The sequence below is a fragment of the Cavia porcellus genome, unplaced genomic scaffold (assembly GCF_034190915.1).
Source record: "Cavia porcellus strain 051 isolate PalLab524CR breed Dunkin Hartley unplaced genomic scaffold, mCavPor4.1 scaffold_40, whole genome shotgun sequence".
NCBI lineage: Eukaryota > Metazoa > Chordata > Mammalia > Rodentia > Caviidae > Cavia > Cavia porcellus.
In genome coordinates this window covers 7777758-7802622 of record NW_026947523.1, presented here as the reverse complement: position 1 = coordinate 7802622, position 24865 = coordinate 7777758, and the positions used below count along the sequence as shown (strand labels likewise).

The 24865-nt window shown below is 41.2% G+C and overlaps 1 protein-coding gene across 2 annotated transcripts in view; it reads right to left on the bottom strand.

Moving 5' to 3' along the window:
• Window positions 1-24625, bottom strand: part of Mrtfa (myocardin related transcription factor A) — a 173801-nt gene extending 149176 nt beyond the window's left edge. For both annotated transcript variants that reach the window (XM_063243626.1, XM_063243625.1), the window contains exon 1: window positions 24363-24625. The gene's annotated coding sequence lies outside the window, so the exon portion shown is untranslated. The remainder of the gene's footprint in view (window positions 1-24362) is intronic.
• Between the last annotated feature and the right edge of the window lie 240 nt (window positions 24626-24865).

Genomic DNA, 24865 nt, shown 5'->3' with positions numbered 1-24865 from the left:
CCAATTGGGAAAGCTTCCCAGAGGAGGAGCCATTTAAGTTGAATTTTTAAAATTCAACTGCAAAAACAAAATATTTCTTTTTTATCTATGCTTTTATCATTGTACAGATTATAAAATGAACAGTAAATGTCTGTTCTTTTATGAAGTTTCCATTTTTTCTATAAAGCAGAAACCAGCAAACTATCATTCGTTCAATAAATATTTTTAAATACCCATCATGTGCTGGTACATGTGCTAGACAAAAAGGATAAAATGTGCTATCTACTCTCATAGGATTTATATTCTAAGAGGACAGGCAGACAAAAGCAGGAAACTCATTACAAACTTGATAATAAGGAAAGCTGAAAGAACTAAAGAATGAGGGGTGACAGCAGAGTCAACTGAGGAGAAACAAATGAGGAAGGCAGAGGAGGTGAGGAGATGGGCAGAGACAGAGCATGCTGGGACCTTTAACCTAAGTCACTCAAGGAAATCTCAATGCTTTTTAAGCACAATGGAAAAACCACTGGGGTGAGGGCTTCAAGCAAAGAAGTGATGCCATTTTAACTAGGGTTTGTATGGGTACTGGGGATTAAACCAAGGGACACACTAATGCTGCACTGTATGCCCAGCCCTTTCTCACTCTTTGAGACAAGGTCTCACTTTATTGCCCAGGATGCCCTTGAACCTGTAATCCTTCTATCTCAGTAGGTGGGATTACGAGTGTGAGCCACCAAGCCTAGCTCCACTTACAGATGTAAGAAGATTCTTGCTATTCTAAAGAGAATACATGAAAGAGAATTTTTTTTTAAGTGAACTGGTTAAGGAGGCACCTTGGTAACGGGCTCTTGAGTAGAGTACATGAGGCCCTATAGTTTCAATCCTCAGTAGGGAAAGAGACAGACAGAAGTGGAAATGAAGAATTTTAAATAAATAAAATTAAAACACCAAAAGTGATTGTGCCCACTGAAAATCATCTCTCATTCCATTACCAACCTAAAAACTCTGTGTGTGTGTGTGTGTGTGTGTGTGTGTGTGTGTGTGTTTAAAACATACAACCCATGGCTCATACCCTTGGGGAAGGTTTCTGGAAAGCTGAAACAAGCCACATGCCTTGGGGTTAGCATTCTTCTCATTCTCCTACTGCAAAGTCAGTTTAATGCTCATTCACTTATCTTTTAGTCCACAGTTCCTTGACTGAAAGGCAGGGAAGGGGTACTTCCTCGAGGGTTTTAGGAGACAATAAACCTTACTGAGCTGTCCAATAAGGAATGTGATTGCATAAGCTTTCTTGCCACTGCCAACTATGTTCCAGGTGGGACTATAAAAGCAACTCTTAATTTTCTGGTACAAATTTGCCAGGTCTCAGAAAGCTGCCTAAAGCAAACTTATTTAAACCTGCATTTTAAAAAGCTTTTCCTCATTCTAAGGTCTTGGACAAGAATAAATTTCTAACAGCATTCACAAACAATAAGCAAAGGAAAATTAATTCCACTGTCAATCCCGGGGGCAAGCGGCTGAACACCTTAATAAAGGACTAAATGTTAGTTGCACTCAAGAGATTTTTCTCAAGGTATTTGAAAAAACAAGAGGACAGGGATGTATTAGTTCATTTTTTATTGTAAGATACCTAAAAGTTGGGTACTTACAAAAAGAGGTTTATTTACCTCACAGTTTTGGAAGCCAAAAGTCCAAGATTGGGCAACCCCATCTATTCCACTCTTGTAAGTGTTCCCTGGTTACATCACAACATGCAGATAAGTGGCAAGGGAACAGTCACATGCAAAAGAGGCTAAACACATGGGGTGGCCTTCCCTCAGACCAATTCAATCATAAAAGACCTAACTGCAGTCTCAAGGGAACTAAGTCAATGCCTTCCACAGACAGCACCTAATCACCTATATTAGACACCACCTATATCTTAAAGGTTAACTCACCAGCTTTAAACATTCCCACAATAGGAACCAAGCCTTGCACATGAACCCCTGGGAGACAAACAACATCCAAACCACAGCAGGGGAAGAATATCGACAAGTAACAAACGTGTGAGCTTTACATACATAGTAGTACTCCAGTTTAAACTGACAACATCCCCACAAGGTAAATACCTCTCCACCGTACTGATGAAAACAATGACCCAAAGAAGAATACACTAGATCTCATAATCACATAATTATTAAGTAGCTTCAATGTCTTATACTCTGCATTAATAAAATGTTTAAACAAAGATTTAGCTTACAGAAATTCTAGGTGGAACCAAACCTTTTCCTTAAGCAAAACACTCTCTCAAGCCTAGCCTGGTCCCACATTTGCTAAAAAAAAGATGCAACCAGTTTCATCTTAGATGTCAGAAATCTGACTATTAAGGACTATTTTATTTGCTCTAATCAGTAGCACAGCAAACAGACTAAAGGTTATCTCTTTAAAGCAAGTCTCCACACTATCTGAGTCCAACACAACTTGGCAAAACCTCCAAGCTGGGAGAAAGGGGAGTTGTAACTCAGTTGTAGAGTGCCTATTATGTGCAGGCCCTGGCTGCCTCCCAGGCATACCCTTATCTTAACCACACATAAAAAACCCACCAAGCTATCATTGCAACAGGCATTAAATCTGCATTCCTCCATTTCTTTCCATTTCTATGACCAATGAGTAATCACACACAACCTGGCATATTAAATTATTACTATCCAGGAGCAGTAGTGCAGACCTATAAGTCCAGCTACTCATGAGGCCGAGGCTGGAGAACTGTAAGTTTGAGGCCAGCCAAGGCAAAACAAGACTGGGTCTCAAATAACACATCCATCCACCCACCCATCCATCCATCCATCCATATAAAACATTCCACATTGGGGCTAATTATTATTCAACTATTCCAACTTTTGAAATGATATTTTCTTTAAAAAAAATTATTACCCAGGTGTAGTGGTATAAACCTATAATCTCAGCAGCACTCAGGAGGCTGAGACAATAGGATTACCATGAGTTTAAAACTGACTTGAGCTGCACAGTGACTTCAAGGCTGGCCTGAACTAGGTAACAAGACTGTCTCAAAACAACAAAAAAAAAGACAGACAGAAAGAAAGAGAAAAAAACATTATTTAAAATCAATTCCACCATTTAGATGCTTTAAGATTTAAATTCTGAGGTCAGCAATCTGCTGTACAATTAAAATTGAGGTAGTGTGATATGGTAATGTCTTCTGGAATACAGTAATGAGTAATTAGGATCGAATAAAAATCATCCAAGAGCTCTCTAGGGGTCATCTAACCTAATAGTCTATGTTGTCAGAAGAAACACTGCAGATCCAGAGGCTAGACAACTTGTTCAGTACTACAGTATTACATAACTTATTAGTGGGTCAAAAGGACTTTTAAATTCCAAGTCTACAAGCGTCCCATTGGGTAGGTGATTTCTAGGGAAATACCTGCCACATATCAGACAATGACAAAAAATCAGGTAGTATATGTACTAAGGTTTTATGTATGTAGTATCATTTAATCTCACTGCAACCTTATGAGTGAGGCATTATCATGTCCATTTTAGGGGGCCAGGGATTTAGCTCAGTGGAGTAAGTGCTTGCCTGGCAAGTGCAAGGTCATGAGTTCGATCCTGGGTATCAAAAAAAGAAAAAAAAACATGGTTCATATTTCTTTTACAAGCAATTAGGTGCTACTGCACATCCTGCAATCCCAGCTACATGAGAGACTGAGGCAGGAAGATTTAAAGTCTGAGGTCATATTAGTTTGGCCATTAATCTATATGTATAATAATTACCTAACAATAAGTTATGATAAATAAATATATCTGATACTGGCAAAAAATAGGGCAGTGAGGTGAAGGGAAAAAAAAGAATTGAGATGTATTATATACATGTACCAATTCCCCACAATGAATTCAATTCTTATTTAGTGCAAACATATACTAAGAAAAAATTTTTTAAAAAATGAAGTCTGAAGGGACAGCAGTTTAGCTCAGCGGCATAAGTGCCTGCTTGGCAAACTCAAGTTCATAAATTCAATCTCCAGTACCAACATAAATAAGTAAATAAATAAAGTCTGAGGCCATCCTGGTAACTGAGCCTGTCTCAAATTTAAAAAATAAAATAGGGGATGGGGAATCAGCTCAGTGGCACAGTGCCTGCCTGGCAAGCGTGAAGTCCTGAGTTCGATTCCTGACACTCAAAAAATTAGTTAAATTAAACAGCATCCATTTTGCAAATAAGGAAACCAGGATTCAAATCCAAGTATGTCTGATGCCAAAGTTTTCATTTAATCTTAACCAAGCTACACTATCCTCTCTACTTTCTACTCATCCATTCAGTGTTATAATGTGGCACTATCTTGGGCCCCAAGGATATTAGTAATGAATATGGATACCATCCCTGCTTTTATAGAGTTTATGATAACAAGTAAAAGCCTAAGTACCTCAGATAAAACTCACGAGTGTCCTGGAGAAAAGAAAAAAAGACACAGTCAAACGATAACTACAGAGACAATATTATGTTACCAATCAAGGAGAAAACTAAAAATGTAAGACTACTACTTCATAGCCACTGGGGTAACAAGTGTTGGTAAGGATAGAGAGAAACCGGAGCCCATGTGCACTGTTGGTAGAGCCCATGTGCACTGTTGGCAGGAATATATAAAATGAAGGTATATTTAATCTCTGGTAGAGAAAATGGCTAAACAGAGTGAACTCACCAAAAATAACAGGTATTTGAAACAGTACATGCTGAAAGACAAACTGTCCTCTTTCTTCAGTATGATACTTACCTAGCCTGGGCATAAGTAGAAGCAGTTCTAATCAGAGAAGTCTGTCATAAGGACAAATAGATTTTTCCACTTAAACTACCTAAATGACACACACACACACACACACACACACACACACACACAGTTCCAATGCACTTCTGTTCCTTGTTCCTATTCCTGCTAAATTCCTCCAGTGAGTCCCTCTGCTGTGAAGCATAAACAGATCGACTACTGTAGAGGCAGAAGCAGTTAAGCTCTCTTTCTAGACTCAGATTGCTGCTGTGGGAACTGCCTCCTCTTAAATTTCTGGGCTGCTATCAGAGAGAAGCAGCTGTTAATCTTCCTGGTTTCCTTTTCAAGGAAATGTGCCAAGTGATGGGAGCGAAAAGACCTAGGTCCACAGTTTCCTCAGGTACTTCGCTTTATATACATTATGGCCCATGAACACATTATTCAGCTTCTCTCTAGGATGTGCCATCCACCTTCTTGATTTTATTTATTAAATTACTTAGTTCAGGGCTGAGATTTAGCTCAGCAGCATAAGTGCCTGCCTGGCAAGCATAATGTCATGAGTCCGATCGCCGGTACCAAAAAAATAAAAATAACAAAATAATAATTGCTTGGTACAGATAGACACATACAAGACAGACACCTATATATATAGCATGTCTTATATATAATATTTTTGGAGCCAGTGATGGAACTCAAGGCCTTCATACTGGATTAAATCTTTAGCCCTTACTAGTTGCTAGTCTTGATCTGAGATTCCAAACCTCCTGCCTCAGCCTCCCAGAGTGCTGGAATTACATATATGCATTACCATCTCTGGCTAAGATATATTAGATACATGAGAAAAAATAATAATATCTATTAGGGGTAGCTACTACCCTAACAATACTGTAACAGTAACAAGAGAAAAGTATTGGGGAGAAAAAAGACAGGTGAAACAAAGAAAAGATAAGATATGGAGGTAGGTGTGAAAAACCTGTTTGTAACTGGATGACTCATTCATATCAATCAAGGAGAGCTGTTTTCTAAAGGAGTTTAGCCTCAAGATAACTCCTTGGATGAAACAATCAAAGATAAACCAGGTGTGCTGGTGCACACCTATAATTCCAAACACTTGGAAGGCTACTAGGATGGGAGGATTGCTACCAGTTCAAAGCCAGCCTGAGCTACACAGTGAGTTCAAGGCCAGCCTGAACTACATAGTGAGATCCTGTCACTAAAATAAAAATATCAATCAAGGATAATTTGCATGACAGGAAAAAAGTTGTTACAAGAATGTAGGGCAACCTAACCAAATGAAAAAAAAAGTAACAATTATCTATATGAAGTAGTAACAAGTCCTTTTAAAAGTTCTGGTTGGAAAAAAAAAAAAACAGTAATTCTGCTTGGTGACCTATAAAAGTTTACATCAGCCTTAATCAAATCTGATGAAGCCAACATACAGCCACAGCAGTGGTGGCAAACCTATGACACATGAGCAGCAGTAGGCTGCTTGTATCACTGAAAGCTCTAAAAGGTTCGCCATTACTAAGCCATTGCCTACCTACCATACATACCAAAGAGAATTCTGGTTCTGACAGAGTTAGTCAGTCTACTCTTCCATCCCTCATAGACTCCAGAAGGAAGGGAAAAAAGAAATCTGCCATGTCTACACTACACAAGAATGGCATTCTGAAATGTTTTTGCCTCCTCTCATCTGAGGAGTTATTATGTACAGTCTGTCCATATGCCTATTTTTCCAGATAGCAGAGTGTAAATGCACAAGATGAAGAAATGGTAGCTGAAAGAGGTTCTAAGACCAGGGGGCAGGGGATTTAGCTCAGTGGCATAAGCACCTGCCTTGCAAGCAGGCAGTCATGAGTTTGATCCCCGATACCGATAAAAAGGAAAAAGACCCAAAAAAAAAAAAAAAAAAAAAAAAGAGGTTCTAAGACCAGCTTACCTAGCATTTGCTTTTGTAAGTCAAATGTAAATTTCACACATATAATCGACTGACATTTGTATGACTCCTCACAGTTACCAACTACTTTACTTAGGCAGGGTAAATACACATGGTAGATGCTCAGTAATTATTCAAATGATCCCACATGTGCTCAAGGGACTACTGCCAGGAGAAGGCTAACAAGTTAACTCCAAAAAAATGACTAGAGTTAGAGAATGGCAGGAGGAAGAATGGAGCTACACAAAGCCACCTGACTTAGCCATTCATTCATTCCACAGAAATTTGAGGACCCATTATGAGCCAGGCACTCTTTAGTCTGCACACTCTGGGAAGTGTAGATTAGTGTTAGAAACTGGCTAACCTCAACCATATTTGGCATACAAATATCTTTTATGTAGTAAAGAGTACTGAACTACATCGTATTTTTCTTAATTTTGGAGTTTAAATTTAAGATGATTGCACAGTATTTTAAATCAACTAGAAGTGTAATCTACACACAATATAATGCACACAATCCAAATGTGTGGTTTCGGTGAGTTTTGTAAGTGTGCACTCTCCTGTAACCATCACTCTCAATCAAGACCAACATTCCCATCACCCCTCACAACCTTCTGCACTCAAGCCCCAACCTCCAGCCTCATTCATCATCTAGGTTTTATCACTACAGACTGGTTTTGCCTACTCTAAAACTTTGCATAAATGAATTTACTCTGTAAGTTCTTTTTTGAGCCTTCTTTTACTTAACATGTTTTTATTCATCTACCTTGTTCCATGTATCAGTAACTACAATTCATTCCTTTTTTTCTAAGTAGTAATCCATTGTTTGTCTTCTGAATTTGATGGCATTTGAGTTGTTTCAAATTTCTTGGCTATTAAGAATAAAACTGATGTCAAGTATGGTGGTGCATCCCTGTAATTCCAGCACTTTGGAGGCTGAGGCAGAAGGATCGTGAGAGTTCAAGGCCAGCCTGGGCTACATAGTGAGCTCAAGGTCAGCCTCAACTGCATAGTAAGATCCTGTCTCCAATCAATCAATCAATCTGCTGTAAGCATTCACATGGTCTTTTTATAAATATAGATTTTTATTTCTCCAGGGTAATAAATACCTGAGAGCAGGATTACTGAGTTGTACAAGTATGCACTTTTAAAAAGCTGAATCAGCATTCTAGACCTAAACTTCTATGTGCAAACTACAAAACTGCCTCTTTTAATGGAATGTACTTTCAAACCCATCATAGTTCCTATGATTCCTTACTAAAATCTCTGATCTCCACAATTCCATCCCCTCAAGGTATCTGCTTAGAGACTACAAACAGTTCAAGGCATGGCAAGGAACATAGTATTAATTACACTTGCAATTTACAAACCTTTGTGTCATTATGAAGAATCAACTAAGGTGGGAGGAAAGATGAAAGCAAGGACTGCAATTAAGCATTCACTGATGCTTCTGAACGAGTATGAGGAGGACTAGGTACAGTTGTTTCAGTGGAAAAGATGAGAAGTTGACACATAAAGTAAGTTTCTGGGTTTTTTTTGTTACTGAGGATCAAACATCCCAATCCACCACCAGGGTCTCGCTAAACTGCCCCAGTAGAACTCTAACTTGTGACCCACATGCCTGCCTTCCTCGGTGCTGGGGCTACAGGCTTATGCCACCAGGCCTAGAAAATGACTGGGGTTAAAATTTATGCTAATTCTTGGGGCTGGAGGTTTAGCTCAGTGGCATAAATGCCTGCATTGCAAGCAGGCAGTCGTGAGTTCGATCCCTGATACCGATAAAAACGAAAAAGACAAAAAAAAAAATTTTATGCTAATTCTCAACAGAAGCTAGTGATGGAATGGACATGAGGCAAGAGATGTTAAAGATGATAACGACCTTTTAATTCCTGGCTCACACACAAAGGTCAGAAGTGCTATTCGCAAAATGGGTGATGCTGGAGCCACAGCAGCTCTGGCAGGAGGAAAGGAAGATTAAGAGTTTGGTTTGGAATGCAAGTTTAAGATGTCTGTGAGACACCCAAGTGGAGGTGGCAAAGTAGCATCCAAAAGAAATGAAAACACACATTTGGGAATTATCAACATATAAATGTTATTTAAAGCCACAAGAATGGATGAGATCTCCTACAGAGAAAACAAATACAAGAAAAATCACATACTCAAGAGGCTGAGATGAAGAACACCTAGCAGAAGAGACAGAATGAACTAGGGATCAAAAGAAAAACTAGGAGAACAATGTCATCAAGTGATATACTATGGCAAGTATCGCTTGGGAAGTAAAATAACCATCTAATTTATTCAAAAAATACACATTAAACACCTACTACATGCCAGGTATTGTCAGTACAAAGAATACAACCATGAACAGTCTCCTCCCTTTAGAAATTATCATGGAGTAGGACACAACAAACAAATGTTAAATGATGGCTATGTAATGTAAAGCAGGATATGAGGAACTGGAAATACCAGAGATTTCAGACAGAGGCATGGCCAGGAATTCTGAGACTATTTTATATGTATACGAATGTGCAGCAAATAAGCAAATATACCAGAGATACAGACATCTAATTTTTCTTAAGAGAGGATCTTGCTGTCTTGCCCAGGTTGTTCTCAAATTCCTGAGCTCAAGTAATTCTTCTGTCTTGGCCTCCCAAATGCTGGGATGACACACATCCATCACCAGGCCCCGAAATACGGTGATTTCTCTGGTAAGACGACACCTCCAAGTAGACTTTAAAAAAGTGAAGGCATAAGTCATGTAAAGATTCACAGAGTTTTTCAGGTAGATACACAATTAAGCACAAAGACCTAGGAGTCTATCCACACATAGCAAGGAAACCAGCAGAGTAGCAGCAGAGTACGCAAGTAAAGGTGTGGCAAAGATTAGGAAGTTACTTTTGGTCCTCCACAGAGAAAAGACCATAAGGAATCAGCACATCAGCCAGGCATTGTGGCACACACCTGTAATTCCAGCACTCAGGAGGCTGAGGCAGGAAGATTGCTACAAGTTTGAGGACAGCCTGGGCTACAAAGTGAGTTCAAGGCCAGCCTGAACAGGACAGTAAACCCTATCTCAAAAAAAGCCAAAAACAAAAAAGAGGGAGAAAAAAGAAAGAAAGAAACAGGGGTGGGAGAGAGGGAGAGGGGGAGAGGGGGAGAGAGAGAGAGAGAGAGAGAGAGAGAGATTTATCAAGCACAGTGTGTTCTCGAGTCAGTGCACTATCATCACCACCAAGTTAATGGGCTGTGCTACCGCAGGTAGCAGCAGTTGCCTGTGCCAGCTCCTGAGGCCTCCTGCACCTTGTCTTGGCCTCCAATTCTGCTAATTTGTACACTCAGCTCACTGCTATTCCCAAGGGTTCCTGGAGACAGTTGAGGAGTTTGGTGCTCCACTGGACAACATACTTCAACACACCTGATACAAATGCCTGGAAATTGTGTAAAGGAATAAACACGTTTGTTGGCTATGATCCGGTTCAGAACTCAAAATCACTGATACTGCTTTGCAGGCAAGTGCATGGCTGAATGATTTTGCTAGAGATGTTTGTATGCTAAAGGTTAAGGACAAAAGAGGGCCTCACAAGGGAACCTACCCCATGCTATCCAGGAATTTGGAAGAATTTTAAACAAACCCAGAGGAACTGGGCCTTGATAAAGTGTAAACCCACACATGGGCTTCTTCCCAAGGATTTTTACTTGAACAAAGGCTCCTTTACTAAGCATCAAACCATATAATGGTAATATGGACTTTAATAAACAGAAAACATGTTTGAGCTGGAAAAGAAAAAAAGACGCAAGCAAGTACAGGGAATCCAAATCAAATGGAGCTACTGCAATCATTCAGGCAAGTAATAACAATGATGGTGTGATGGTTAGTTTTATGTGTCAGCTGGATTAAGTAATGGTTCTATTATTCAATCAAACATTAACAGAAGTGTCCAGTGAAGGTGTTTTATAGATGTATGTATACTCATAATCAGTTGGCTTTAAGTAAAATAAATTGTTCTGAAAAAATCTGGATGAGCCTGAGTCAATTCAAAGACTGTAAGAGCACAAATGAAGTTTTCCAAGGGATTCCAATCATGGATGCCAACTTCCACTGATGGTAAAAGTTCCAGCCTGTCCTTTTCCACAGCCCAGCCCACCCATGTGTGACTTGCTAAGCCAGGTCCATCGTCCATCCCTTGCAGTAAATGCCTTGTATCTCTTACTGCTTCTGTTTCTCTGGCTGAACCCTGACAGGTTCCAATTTTGGTGCCTGAAAGTAAGGTGCTGCTACAACACTTGAAAATGGAAAAGTGGCTCTAACATTGGAGGAGAAAGGCTGCGAGAATTTTTGGAAGCCTGTTTAAACAGAAAGAGAGAAAGTGAGATCACAGTAGAGAAACCCCACATTGTTTTAGAGAATTATCACAGCCTCATAAGCAACATGTTCCTAAAAATATGAATGTTCAAGGTACTTCTGGGAGACTTAGAAACTCATATTGTGATGAAATTTCCAAGCAACATACTGAAGATGTAGTCCATCTTCTGCTTGGTACTTGCACTAAAATGCAAGAGGAAAATAAACTGCAAAGAAATGTTAAATGAAATGAGAATTTGATGATTTAAGAAATTCTCAGTTTATCTAGATCACAAAAGATACTAAAATTAGGACATTTACTACTAAGCAAGCATGCTATGAAGAGAAAAGCAAAGGTGTAGTTGGACAGCCCACACTGGTGCTGACGGTACTGCAAGCATGTATGTGACTATGCCTCCCCCAATCCACCCTAAGCAGACTCCAGGACTAGGGATGAGATCATCCAGAAAGGCTTTATGGAGGACTCTCTTGTCTAATGACAAGAATTCTTCAGATACACATAGAGCTGGGGGAAGGTGAAAATAGGGAATTATTGGCTATGAGTATTCAGCTCTGGTTTTGTACGGTAAAGAGTTTCTGAGACAGATGAACGTGCGTAACACCACTAAACAATACACTTACAATGGCTAACACAGTAAATTTTACATTATATGTACACTGCCACAATTTTTAACAATTGGAGTATAAAAACCTACCCAACTACAAACCTATACTACCCTTCAAGAAAAAAGAGTAACTGAGAGCAGAGGCTACAGTCTCAGGCCCAGAGGACAGTCTCAAGTCACAGAGAATTACTTCCTAATAAACCTAATAAACAATTTCCCTGTGGATTATGACATGCTTAGGCCACTGACCATTCATTCCTCCCTTCCTTTTTCTCTCTTCCAAAATGGGAATGTCTATTACTGTTATACTGTGCCTATAATATGCCTCACAATATTGTATTTTGAAAAGACATAACACACAATTCACATAGTGAGAATTTATGTTCTGAAGCTGATATTTAAGATGAGATTTTAAGACTTGAGTTGATGCTGCATTAAGTTAATACTTTCAGGGATTTTGGAATCAGATAAACATACTGTACTTTGCATGCAGGGCAGAAGAGAATCTTTCTCAAGTATGTAATTTGTTACAGCAGCCATAGGAAATTAAACTAACATAGATAACTTAAACAAGCGTAATTATGGTGGAGATGTTAAGGAGTGATGAAATTATAGACATATTCTGAAAACACAAAAGCATTTGTAGATATAAGTGTTACCTCAGTTCACGAACTTCATTCCTTCCATGATTCTGGTCACAAACCAAATCAAATTTCCCCATTAGTTCGACACTGACCCTAAACACTGAATTTGATTCAATTTTTGTCCATTCGGTTTGCAACTGTAGAAAGAATTAAATTCGTAAACTAAGGCATCACTGTCATGGGACGAAGACACCACGTCACGGATGAAGTGAGAAGGTGACTACAGGGAAGATGAGCCACTGCTTCACTACACTATGGACAGACTGGCTCAACAACATGCAAGTCAGTGGTGAGCACAATGAAAGTAGTTTCGGTAGAATGTGGGGCCAGATAACGGAATACAGAAGGTCAGAAAATACTCAGTACTCAAGAAGCTGAGGCAGGAGGACCGCCAAGAGTCTGAGGTCTCCCTGGCTGCACAGCAAAACTCTGCCTCAAAGAAGGAAGGAAGGAAGGATAAAGTCCAGAGAGCCAGATGTCATGGTGCCTGCTTGTAATCCCAGTACTCCGAGAGCTGAGGCAGGAGATGGTAAACTGAAACCCAGCCTTGATAATTTAGTGAAATAATCTCAAAATAAAACAAGAGCTAGGAATGTACTCCAGTACAAAGGCCCTGGGTTCAATCCACAGTACAGTGAAAGAAAGAGAGGAGAGGAAAAAACGAAGCTGGACTACTAGATTCTGATAATTTACTTTGAATACTGTACTGTTGTTCTCTTTGTAGTTATGCTATTGACCTGTTCATTGCCCTTAACTCTACCGTGCTCCAATCTTTTATAGACCAAAGTTCAAGTAACAAGTTGATAAAGTTTCAAGCCAGTATGTTCAAGGGAACAAAGGTCAAAGGAGGTATGTTGAGAATACTGCCCTTTGAGTAGGAAAAGGGGTTTCACTCATTCATCAAGTTTTTACTGAGCATCTACTACATACCATGCATGCCAGCCAACATGCCAGATGCTGGGAAGATAGAAGTAAAAAGACATACATGGTCCTTGGCTTCACAAAGATGATGAAAAGAAAAACACAAGGGCTGGGGGTGTAGCACAGCACTAAAGCACCTGGCTAGCATGCACAAAACCCTGGGTTCAATTCCTAGGAAAGGAAAAAAATACATAATTACAGCTAGTGCTACAAAAGAAATTTCCTGGCTGCTATGAATAATTAACCTGTACTAAAGGACTACTATATGCTAAATGCTTTACATGTAATTTTGTTCAGTTCTCACACCTAGCCTATAAGGAAATAAGAGATTTTGAAAGACAAATACTCTTGCCCAAGATCACAGGGCCAGAGAATGGTAGAGCCAAGATAGAAAACAGAGGTATTCAACGCAACACAGATCAACAGGTTCTCCAACTACTATTTCCATTGTAGGGAAAACAAATTTTGCTTTTAAGAAACAAAACAAGGGGCTGGGGATTTAGCTCAGTGGCATAAGTGCCTGCCTTGCAAGCAGGCAGTCATGAGTTCGATCCCTGGTACCGATAAAAACAAAAAAGACAAAAAAAAAAAAAGAAAAAGAAAAAGAAAAAGAAAACAAGAGGTACGCAGAGAGCATTATGAAGGAAAAGTTTTGAGAATCCTTGCTCTAGAAAGAGCTTTCTAAGTTTTCTAAGCTCAAGGGAAGAAGGTGAAATTTGGACGGTATTCAAAAATCCCTTAACACTCTCCAAATAGAACAAAAGGTTACACTATAATTAACTCAGTTTTATTTAGGCACCGAATGGGTTATGTTGAAAATAAAATGTCATGAATACCTTGTCCAAATGGCATATATCATGTCCACTACTCATTCATACTAATCTGCTAAGCTTACCTTCAGAATCAGTTTTCAGGAAAAAAGGTGGGGGCAAAGGGGTCACGCAAGAGAGGCTGATTTAGGAACATGATTAATTATCTGACTCAACATATACAAAGATTCATAATGAGGATTAAGAAAATAAATTGCCCTTTGAGTAGGAAAAGGGGTTTCACTCAGTATTTACTGAGCATCTACTACATACCAGTATCCCATGGACATGTTCTAGGTAAAGAAAATCTAAATGTATTTCATCTCCAACCATTAGTGTATGATACCATCATGTTCTTGGTTCCCTAGTCCATTCTGGAACACCCTCATCTCTCCCACAGAGAGTATGAACAAAAAGGAAATCGCAGTAAGACAATGTGAAACAGATCACTAAATTTATAAAATATGGTAAAATATTGCATCATTAAAAAAATTTAAACCATAATCTTCAGGTAAAAAAAAAAAAAACACTGCATCATTGCCATCCATGCCATGGCCCTCGGAAATAAATCTGGAGTGTCTGATTTAAAGACTGAAAGACTCAGAAACTGAAGCTTTACTTCAGAAAAAGTGATTTTCACCCATACAAGTGCTAAGAAAGATGACGATTCTTACTTACGATTTCTAAATTCTCTTTCCCTACCTCAAAATAAAGACAAGGTACATACAGCAAACTCAAAAGACTACTTCAGTGGGATGAGATGCAACATAGTAGAAGAGTGGGTTTTTTCCTCAGTACTGAAAAAAAAAGGCAGGCATGATGATACCCACCTTTAACCCCAAAACTCTAGAAGGCTAAAGCAGGAAGATCAGAAGTTTAACCCTCATCTGAGGAATTAGTGACTCAGTGAGACCCTGTCTCAAAATAGCTCAGAAAAAAAAAGGGCTGGGGATGTACCTCACTGTGAAAGCTCTGAGTTCAAACCTCAACACTGAGAAAAGGGGGGAAAAGGGACTAATTTAAATATATTAATCATATTAATAAACATAAAAATCAACAATAAGGCTGAGGCTGAGCACATAGCTCGGTGGAAGAGCACTTGCCTAGCAAAGTCCCTGGGCTCGATCCTCACATGACATGTACACGCACGTACACGCGCACACACGCAAAAATAAAGCCAAAGCTTCACCATGATAAAAGTCATTCTAACACCAACAGACAACATGATATATCCTAAAGTATAAAGAGAAGACAGCTCCCTGAGTTCCTGTAAATTCTGTGGTTGTGAAAATATGTCCAAATTAATCATGGTTAAGAGACCCTGACATCACTTAAACCATTTACAGTTTAAAAGGATACTAAAACAATAAAAAAATTCTAAAAATGTGGACATTACACTACTCCTTATTTGGTACTATTTACTGAACAATCTAACACCACATGAAGTTATGATTATAGTTTTCATTTCAGGAATGACAACAAAATACATACAAGGAGGATTTCAAAGGATATTTTAAGAACTATAGTATCTTAATTATTACCACAAAGAATCCTCACTGTTAGTGACATTTTTGCTCACTATGGTAAAGATTTGGAAGAGGAAGTTTACTAGACGCAAAATTTTAAACACCTTGTACTCACTGTTCTATGGAATAAGAACATTTAATTCAGACATGGGTTCAAGTCCTACCTGTGATCTTCCTAAATTAGTTCCTCTTCAAGCCTGTTATTCATCTGCAAAATGGTGCTACCATTTACTTCACAGAATGGGGCTGAGACTTAAGGGAGTGGTCACATGTATCACAAAATAGATGCCAGGTTCTTCCGGTTCCAGGCACTTAGCACCCACGGCTTACAGTCCAAGAACCACACCATGCACGACCATAGTGCAAATTGGACAAAAATGGTATGAAGAAAGAGACAATAGCAAAGAGACAAATCTCTAAAGGGGATAGACCCAAGTCCCTGAGGAATATGCGTTTTGCGAAGAAGCACAAGAAGGGCTTCAAAAAGATGCAAGCAAACAACGCCAAGGCCATGAACCACGCGCTGAGCCTATGAAGGCCCTCCTCAAGCCCAAAATCCCAAAGCACCTGAACTGCAAGCTCACTTGCCCTGTCTATGCTGCCCACCGGAAGCCTGGGAAGTGTATTGGAGCAACACTGCCAAGGGTCGCAGGCTTTGCTGGCCAAAGGCCCAGGCTCCAACCAAGGCACAGGCTCAGGTCGCTGCTCCAACTTCTGCTCCAGCTCAGGCTCCCAAAGGTGCCCAGGACCCTGTGAAGCCTCCACAGTAAGCGCACAGTAAGCGGCTCTATCTGCCAACATGAAGACAGATGGACTGGTGTGACTCCTGGGCTGCCACTGGGGGTGGGGGGGACATTTGCTGGTGTCCTGTGCTCTTTGTACAAATAAACCTGAGGCAGGAAAAAAATGCTGGGCACTTCTCTTTACCTTTCTCCATATCCTTCCAACAACCTCATGGAGTAAACTCTGTTTCACAAATGAAGAAACTGAGTCATAAATTGTAGCAGAGAGCCAGATCCTTACACCTCAAACTGTCACACAACCTCCTGGCTATACTCTCTCAGATTAGGGAGTTAAGAAGTTTTTTCAAATTATACCCACTCTACTTCAATTTTCATAGTTGTTTTATATTTTGAAACAGAGTCTCACTACACAGTTCAGGCTGGCCTTGAACTCACTAGGTAGCCCAGGTTGGTCTCAAACACAGTGATCCTCCTGCCTCAGCCTCCCAAGTGCTAGAATTATGGGTAAACCCCACCACATCCAACTCTACTAATAATTTTAGAGGAATACGACCTAAAAATAGCCTACTCATCTTCAAATTCAGTAATGAATTTAGGATACACTCCAGAATTCAAAAAACACCAGCTCTCACTTACACAGGGAATTCTAAAAGCATATTAATAAGAGTAAGTAGTGAACCAGGCACAATGGTGCACTCTTATAATTCTGGCTAATTGGGAAGCTAAAGCAGGAAGGTTGCTAAGCCCAAGGCCAGCCTGGTCAATTTAGCAAAACCCTGGCTTAAAATAAGGAAGAAGACTGGGGATGTAAGGGGTAGAGTACCAATGGATTTATTCTCCAGTACCACACATACACCCTCAAAAAAAAAAAAAAAAAGGGTAACCAATGACACAGAAGAAAAAAAAAAACTGAGATATTTGAAAAAAACAAAAAATATTTTCAATAGCACTGCTTTCAAGGTCACTATACACTTTTTACTCCTGCTGTCTGAGCAGGCTTTAAACACTGGCTGCAGAAGCAGCCTGAGCCCAGCTGCCAGGTTGTCACAGAGCCTCAAATCACTTGATTCCTTGGTGCTTCCAGCCAGTTGCGCAGTGAGGGCTGATGACAGGGACTAAGCTGCAGAACCCAACGCAACCTAAGCAATGAGAACCACAAAAGGCACACATGGACAGATCACTCAATTTCTGCTCTGACACCTGCAGTGACATTGAGTTCAACTAGCTTCTCTTCAGACCGGATACACAGTATTTTTAGGATCCATGCATTTTGGCTTTTTATTTTGCAAAATGGGGATTAAGTTCATAGAGCTAAATCCCACCTTTTTTTTTTTTTTCATTTTAATGGTGTATTACTTTAAATCTCACCTTTTTTTTTTTTTTTCATTTAATGGTGTATTACTTTTCTCACTGCTGAGACAAAATACCTGACACCCAAAGTTAAAGAAGGAAAGGTTTATTTTGGCTCCAAGGCAGGGTGGCATGGCAGAGGGAAATCACAGAGGAGAAAAATTCAGTTCACGGCAGGCAGAAGGCAGCAAAAGCAAGAATCAATGAGCAACCCTCTTTCTATTCCTCATCCAGGCTACCCACCTGGAGCACCCTTAATCCTAGCATCACCCACCCTAGATCAGCCACCTCCCAAACGTCCCACCTACCACTGCATGAGATTTTGGGGGGACCCTAGAAACAAACCATAACAGAGAGCATTCAACTTGGATCCTCCTGCCTTGGCCTCCTGAGTAGCTGGGATTCTAGGGGTGCCCTGAGTCTTTTAACTGTGAAGCCGAGTTAAATAAAACCACCGGTTCACTCTACTTTGTGAAGTCAGAATTCTCTAGGTTACTGAATTGGAAAAACATGCTGAAGCAGCGGTGGTTAACATTTAAATGTCCCGTTCTGAATACTCTTATCATTCTACACTCATTCATCTCTGATTCCAACCTCATTCAGCCACGGTCAGTCTACACTACTGCCAAAAGCCAAGTAACCATGGATTCGAATAATCATCACAATTATGGGCATATAAAACTGTTCCAAGACTTTGATTTGCTTTTGCTTAGTCCTCACTGCAGCAGTACAAAGTGGGCACCCTTACTATCCCCATTTTACAGCTAGTGAGACACAGCGAAGACAAAGTAACAAAAGTTATCACAGTCACACAGCCCAAGGCCATTCCCACAGCTGGCAAGTGGGGCCTGGATTCCAGCCAGTCAGTCAGATTCTATTATTCATGTTAACTGCCTGTCTAGCACTGATAATTTATCACTTTTTGCAGTATCAGAAATATAAGTCCACCCTCTCCTTACACACATAAAGATCAAGTATTTGGGGGGCTGGGGATTTAGCTCAGCGGCATAAGCGCCTGCCTTGCAAACAGGCAGTCGTGAGTTCGATCCCTGGTACCGATGAAAAGGAAAAAGACCAAAAAAAAAAAAAAAATCAAATATTTGTCTTTACTGTCAATTCCTGCCTAGATTACTGTACTTACATTTCATGTGGGCTGGGGGTGTGGCTTGATGGTAGAACACTGGTCCAGCATACAGAGAACTGCGTGGCCCTAATTCAGTATCCATTTCCACATATTAGTTAACCATGTGGAAGGCACACAATAAGCATTTTTTTTTTTTGGTCTTTTTTTTTGAGACAGGGTCTCTCAGGCAGGCCTTAAGCCCACTTTGTAGCCGAGCTGGTCTCGAACTCACAACAATCCTCCTGCCTCAGCCTCCCCCAAATGCTGGGATTACAAGCGTGAGCCACCACACCCAGCCACAATAAGCATTTTTAAGTATTAAAAGAATTATAGGGTCAGGGATATGGCTCAATGCCGCACTGCCTGCCTGGCAAGCATGAGGTCCTGAGTTCAATTCCTGATACCCACCAAAAAAAAAAAAAAAAAAAAAAAAAGAAGAAGAAGAAGAATTAGTTTTCTTTTCAGCAGTTCGTGGTGGCACGTGCCTATAATCTTAGCACGTGAAAGGCTGAGACAGGAGAACAGCAAACTCCAGTCCAGCCTGGGAAATTTACTGAGTAACTTTCTAAACCTGTCTCAAAATTTAAAAAATACAAAAAGGACTAGGAGCCAGGCCAGGTGGTGTACTCCTGTAATCCCAGGACTTGGGAAGGTGAGGCAGGAAGATTGTTGCAAATTCAAGATCAGCCTGAGCCCAAGGCTAGCCTGAACTGCATAGTGAAACAGTGTCTCAAAAAGCAAAAAAAAAAAGATTAGGGATATAGTTCAGTGCAAAGGCCATGGAGTCAATCCCCAGCACCACAATATAATAAGATGGGGACTTATTTCAGTGGTAGAGCACTTGCCTAGCATGCTTGAGGGCCTGGGTTCAATCCCTAGTACCACAAAAATAAGAAAAAGAAAGAATAAAATGTTCCTATGTCAGTTCCAACTATCATCCCAGGGGAAAAAATTTTGTATATATATATTTTGTGTGTGTGTATATATATATATATATATATATATACGTATATATATATATATATATATATATATGAAGATATTGTTCGTGACCATTTTATTCAATCAATATTTATTAAGCACTTAATACATCCCAAGAACAACTCTTGAAGCCAGGAACAAGAGGGAAAAAAAAAAAAGCAAGCCTAGCACAGACCTGCAGTCCTTGCTACTCAGGTTAAGGCAGAACAGGTGGATCACTTAAATCCAGGAGTTCAAGACCAGCCCTGGCAACATAAAGAAACCTCACTTAAGAAACAGAAGAAAAGAAAACCAAATACCCTTGTCCATGGGAAGCTCACAGTATATGTTTTATAGCGTTCTTTTTAAATGTAGTATGTTGTTAATATGATTTCAAAAGTAATTCCTCGGGGCTGGGGATTTAGCTCAGTGTCATAAGCACCTGCCTTGCAAGCAGGCGGTCGTGAGTTCGATCCCTGGTACTGATATAAAAGAAAAAGACAAAAAAATAAAATAAAATAAAAAGTAATTCCTCCTTTATAAATTAATTGACTATGTCTACAAATCCTTTTTAACACAATTATTTAAACTGCAGTCTCAACAGAAACCTGTGTTTAATAAACTTTGTAAAGTACCTTGTTTAGAATTTATGTACATCAAACATCCTTCATTTCACTGTATATGTCCACAGGCCACATTTTTTTTTTTTTTTTTTTTTTTGGTGCCAGGGATTGAACTCGACCTCAAACTTGCCAGGCAGGTGCTTATGCCCCAGGCTACATCTTTTATTGCCACCACATTTGTAAGTATAAAATAGCACTATAGATAAACTTTATTTATTAGGGTGACTCTAAATCAAAAATGTAGTAAAAAAAATTTTTTTTTGTGGTACCAGGGATCGAACTCACAACCTTGCACATCCCAGGCAGGTGCTTGTGCTGCTGAGCTAAATTCTTGGCCCTTCTAAATCAAAAACTAAACTTTATTTCACAAAAAATAATTTTGGACAGATGTAGTAAATGGATAATAGCATATGCATAAAACTCCATAATCTCTTATATATTTACTTCCAAGCCAGGATGGTGGTGCATGCCTATAATCCCAGCACTCCAGGAGGTTGAGGCAGGAGGACAGGAAGTCAACCCCAGCCTGGGCAATTCAGCAAATCAGAAAAGTCCTTGGCTATTAAGCGCCTGCCTGACAAGCTCCAGGTCGTGAGTTTGATACTTGGTAGCAAAAAAAAAAAAATTAGAGCAGTCCTTGTCAAAATTTAAAAAAATTTCAAAAGGGGGCTGGAGCCAGGCAGGGTGACACATGCCTATAATCCCAGCACTCAAGAGGCTGAAGCAGGAGGATCACCATGAGTTTGAGGCCAGCCTGGGCTACACAGTGAGTTCAAGCCCAAACTGAACTACACAGTAAGACCCTGTGTTTGAAAACCCTGGGTTCAATCCTCAATACCACAAAAACAAATAAATATTCCCACAAAGCATGATTAAAGGAAAGGAAAGGAGCATACTATACCTCTAAATCAGAGATTCAAGCCCTGGCTCTATCACTGACTGCAATGCTGGTTAAATTTAACTACCTGAGCCTCAGTTTCCTTATCTCAAAGCAGAGGACTGTAAAATAGACCTCACGGGTTCTTGTGAGGATGAAGTAATACATTAAAAGCCTGGCTTGATAGCTGGAGAGAGCAGTGGGTATTCAGGAACCCTCTATTAGTTTCTTCCCTCTTCCCCAAGGGCCCTGATTGCTGTCGGGTTTGTCGGGAGTCTTTCTGTTTGGAACTGGAGTAGAGATGCAGCTCCAAGGTCAGCTTCTTTATGAAGCCTTTCTTTCCTTTACTTTTCTTTTTGGAAACAGGGTCTCACTTTGTAGTACAAGCTGCTCTTGAACTAACTCACTATGTAGACCAGGCTGGCCTCAACCTCACGATGATCCTCCTGCCTCAGCTTCTGAAGTTCAACACCATACTCTGCTGTGTGAAGCTTTCTCACACCTCCAAAGGAAAAGTTGCCTCCACGCTCCTATGACTGACTCTAGGTTTGCATGCAGAGTTTATTTCAGTTTCTTAAAATCAGGTCACTTTTACCTCTCCCATTAAACTATGAGCTCCTGAGAACAGAGATCATATCTCCATAATCCCAGCTCAGAGGAACAGCTGGCACATTTCAAGCCTGGAACAAAAGTTTGCTGAATGAGTAAATGAAGTTATTTAAGAAGTACTGGTAATTACTATTGGGTGACCCAAGCTTTATGGTTTTGCCCTTAATGGGTTGAGATCCTTTTTTATACTCTTTTGAATCCCTCTCTCATCGCATTTGGCAGTTTACTAAGAACATGGAAAGTCTGCAATAAATACTTTTGGATGATAGAATCCACATTACTCTTTGGTCTCTATGATTCAACTCTAAATAAAAAAAAAATCCTAGTGGATGTGTCTCTGAGAAGTCTTGTCTCGTTTTGTTTTTTTTGATTTTGGCAGTAGTAGGGTTGAACTCAGAGAGTGTTGAACTACATCTTCAGCCCCCTTTTAATTTGAGATGAGGTCCCATTTTACTGCTGGCTGTGAACTTATAATCCTCCTGCCTCAGCCTCATGAGTAGCTAGAATTACAAGCACGGAAAGCCTTTGAAACAGGGACTCTCAGCTGGGTGTGCAGCACACTCTTGTAACTGCAGTTCTCTTGGGAGACTGAAGCAGAAGAATTACAAGTTCAAGCCCAGCCTAGACAATTTAGTAACTTAGCAAGACCCTGTCTCAAAATTTGAGTGAAGGGCTGGGGATTTAGCTCAGTGGCATAAGCGCCTGCCTTGCAAGCAGGCAGTGATGAGTTCGATCCCCGGTACCAATAAAAAGGAAAAAGACAAAAAAAAAAAATTTGAGTGAAGTAAAAAGTGCTGAGGATGTACAGTAACTCATCCAAAGGCCCTGATTTCAGCAGCCAAGAACCACAGAAGTGGGAGGCCATTCTTAACAGTATTAGCAAAGAACTGAAGAAAACACTAGAGCCAGGCTACAAACACTCTTTCTCTTTCCTCCTGTGTCTGTCCGTGTATGTGTATGTTTTCCCCTTAGTTTTTTTCTTGGTACTGGAAATAGAACTCAGTGCTTCATCCATGCTAATCAAGTGCCTACCACTGAGCTAAATCTCAGCTCTTGTCACTTTACTTTGAAGATGGGTCTTGTTAGATGGCCCCAATTTTCAATCCTCTTGCTGTAGCCCTCCAAGTAGCTGGATTACAGGATTTAAGCCGCCACACCTGGCCCCTGCATGTGTTTTCAATGGTTCGCTTCTTATTCACTTCACTAAGAAAATGACTATCATAAAGCCCTTTGATTTGATATGGAAAATGGAAACATTAGGCAAACCTTAGTTTAATAACTTAGCCAAACGTTCTCCTCCCTGCAGTCCTGGGCCAGCTGGCCATACTGTCACTCCTGGGGGGTGGCTGCCTACAACAGTAAAACTACATCAGTAAGTGGGGGTGGGGCCCGGGTCCTCTAAGGTAAAACCTCTAAGGCTGAACTTATTGAAAATCAACCTTAAAAAAAAAAGAAAAAGAAAGTCAACCTTAAGTTACAGGCTTTGACTTCAGTTAATAAAGATCTTTTAAAAATTTCAAAAACTGGTAACTCAGGGACATTCCAGACATCCTACAGATTTAAAACTGGTTAGAAACACATGAAGCACAGGTGTGATTTCGCTGCTGTATGTAAGGAACATACTTCACACTTCTGTATACACACTCTCCAAACCACGGAGAGGAGGCAAGCAGTAAACTGTTCACCAAACTGCCATTCAGTTTTGTTTTGTTTTGTTTTGGTTTTGCCATTCAGTTTGATCATAAAACAGGAAGAGAAGAGAGAGCCCCACAAAACCGAGCTGGCCTTAATACCTAAATACATACCGATCTACCAGTCTTTCTGAATACAACAGCAAACCTAACCCCGGCCCTTTACCATGTGCCAAGGACTATGTCCAACATTTTCTGTGAACTCTCACATTCAGCATCTACCAACCCCCACCCCATGTGACGGGCACTGTCATTATCCCCGTTCCGCACTTGTGAAAGCTGGAGTGGAAGATTACACAGGTAGCAAATGGCAGGTTGGGGAGTCATCTGGAAAGCTCCAGAGATCCAGATCTCTGTGCTTTCTCATGGTTGCAGTGACGGAGGCGACGCAATCAAAGCGTCCTGACACTTTAGAGACAGACACTTTCTTGGCTGTCAAGTTTCAAATCCACACTGGGTGCTTGCAGAGCGGGTGGCATTTTGGGCTGCCGCACAGGATTTCAGTCCAGGTGCGCCTCCTGGCCCGGGGAGATTCAAGATTGATCTGGATCGAAAAGCGCCGCAGTGAAAAGGCACCGAGGGCGAAGCGAGGGCGGGAACCTCCGTGCCCCCCAATCCGGCGCAGTGTGACCTGGTCAAGCGGTGCACAGGTGCACTACCGCGCCCGACGGCCCGGCCCCACCCGGCGACCCGGGCTGTACGACCCCGGCCCCGGGGGAGAGGGGGTGGGGCAAGAGGGCAACGCTGAGGGCCGGGGGCGCGCGCGGCGTGGGCGCGCAGAGGAAGGATGCTCGGGTGGGGCGCGGTGGGGGAGGGGTCCCGGCCCCGACTCTCACTCACCGCCTAGCTCTCCTCCCGGGCCGGGCGCCGCGGTCTGCCCCACTCCCGCGTCAGCGGCTCACGTCTCCTCCCGAGGCTCAGCCTCCAGCCAGGGCCCGCGAGGCTAGAGAGAAGTCTGCAGGAGCTGAGGGCGTGTGGTGAGCCCAGCCGAAGGGGTGGGGAAGGTGGGCCGGTCGCTCTAGCGGCCGCCAGGGCCAACACACGCACGGACACCGCCGGCTCCTCTCAGGCACGGAACCTGCGGACCCTCCCACCACACCCGCCTCCCGCCTCTCGCACCGCCCACCAGAGAAGTGACAGCAACACTAGCCAATCAGAGTCCTTATCGAGGTTCTTTCGGCAGACTGAGGGGGCGTTGGGAGAAGGAAGAGCAATGAGAGCGGCGAGGACGGCGGCGCGACTTCCTGTGACTGACAGCACAGCGTAGCCAATAGGTAGCGAGGAGATGACCTCATCGCCAAGAGAAGTCTGGAACTGGAGGAGCCTGGGCAAGGAGGTGGGAA